We start from the raw sequence: 1819 nt of genomic DNA, 5'->3' as shown, positions 1-1819 counted from the left end.
AGTTGTCAGAAACATAGCCTTAATACTTTGTCGCAATTATGTATCATTGGGGAAGCCATTCTTTCATGACTCATACCAGTGTACCTTCTCTTTGGGGTTAGAAACACAGGGAAAACATTGAGTTTGTAACTAACCTGACTTCTTAATTAGATGTTCACTTTAAATATGAAAATTTGGCTCCTGAGGACAATCTAAGGTAACAGAAAAGAAAAGTTATTCTAATCCATGTAATTGTCAGCAGCTGATACTGAAAATAAGAGCTTACCTAACATAAGTAAAAGGAGTCCTTCCATGTTTCAACCTGGCTCATTAGAATTCTACGCTGGGGTTGTGAGTGAAGGCCTAGGTAGTAACTGAACATTACTTAATCTTACTTAGTCCTCTAGGAGTGTTCACTTAGGAACTTTAGGGGGTAGTGTCTCACTGGTAGATTATGTTCTTTGCATCTCATATTTCAGGCATGCATTTATCTAGAAACACTCTATTTTGACATGATGTATAAGGAAAAGCATACAAGGAAATACTACACAGCCATTAAAATTGATGTATAAGATATTTTGTGTGGGAAGCAGACTTGGCCTAGGGTTTCAAATAAATCTTAAAAAAAAAAAATAATCTGGATTTGGAGCAGATCTCTCAAGTAGTAGATGCCATGTTTAACAATTGGTCAGAAGGGGAACATGTTATTGATCAAGGTGATGACAGTGACAAGTTTTATGTAACTGATAGAGGACCATTTGACATTTATGTAAAATATGATGGTGTTGATGATGTGTTAGTAACTACGATAATCATGGGAGCTTTGCCGAACTGGCCTTAATGTACATTACATGCAGAGCAGCGGCAATCACTGCTACCTCTCCTGGTGCACTGTGGGGATTGGCCAGGGAAACCTTCAGGAGAATAATTGTGAAAAACAATGCCAAAAAGAGAAAAATATATGAAAACTTTATTGAGTCACTGCCATATCTTAAATCTTTGTAAGTTTCAGAAGGCCTGAAAATGTTAGATGTTATAGACACCAAAGTATACAATGATGGTGAACATATCATTGCTCAGGGAGATTTGGCTGATTCTTTTTTCATTGTAGAATCTGGAGAAGTAAAAATTACCATGAAAAGGAAGGGAAAAGCAGAAGTGAAAAAGAATGGTGCAGTAGAAATCACTCGATGTTCTCAAGGACAGTGTTCTGGAGAACTTGCCCTTCTAACAAATAAACCTCGAGCAGCTTCTGCACATGTCATTGGGCTGTCAAATGTTTAGTCATGGATGTGCAAGCACTTGAAAGGCTTTTGGGACCTTGCCTGAAAATTATGAAAAGGAACATCACCACCTATGAAGAACAGTTAGTTGTCCTGTTTGGAACAAACATGGATATTGTTGAAACCACTGCATGGAGCAAAAGTATGGAACAAGAAGATCCATAGTGACAAAATTATACAGTAATGGGTAGTCAACTGAGAATGTGTTTGTATAGATGCCAAGCATTTTCTGTGATTTCAGAATTTTTTCCTTTTTTTAATATTTGCAGTAATCAGTAAACTGCTGTGATTTAATAATTAATAGGCTTTAATATTACTTTCTAAAGAACAGATTGTGGGGAAAAAAATTGACATTCTGATAAAATAACTTCCTATTCCACAAATTTATGATTTGACTGAAAAGTTTATTTGAATGATTATAATATATTGACAGTATCAGTATTTAAGATAATGAAAGGATTATAGGTGATATGTGTTCATTTTGATTTATTCAGATTAATGCCATGTTAGCAACTGTGCCCATGGAACAGGGAACTTGGCAAAAAGTCATTCTACAT

General features: G+C 35.6%; 1 pseudogene; it reads left to right on the top strand.

Moving 5' to 3' along the window:
* The first annotated feature begins 613 nt into the window (after positions 1-613).
* LOC101418368 (cAMP-dependent protein kinase type II-beta regulatory subunit pseudogene) lies at positions 614-1427 on the top strand (annotated as a pseudogene).
* The last annotated feature ends 392 nt before the right edge of the window (positions 1428-1819 follow it).

Source organism: Dasypus novemcinctus, chromosome 4 (genome assembly GCF_030445035.2).
Source record: "Dasypus novemcinctus isolate mDasNov1 chromosome 4, mDasNov1.1.hap2, whole genome shotgun sequence".
Taxonomy (NCBI): domain Eukaryota; kingdom Metazoa; phylum Chordata; class Mammalia; order Cingulata; family Dasypodidae; genus Dasypus; species Dasypus novemcinctus.
The sequence above is the reverse complement of the archived record's forward strand: the minus strand, read 5'-3'. Positions and strand labels throughout refer to the sequence as shown.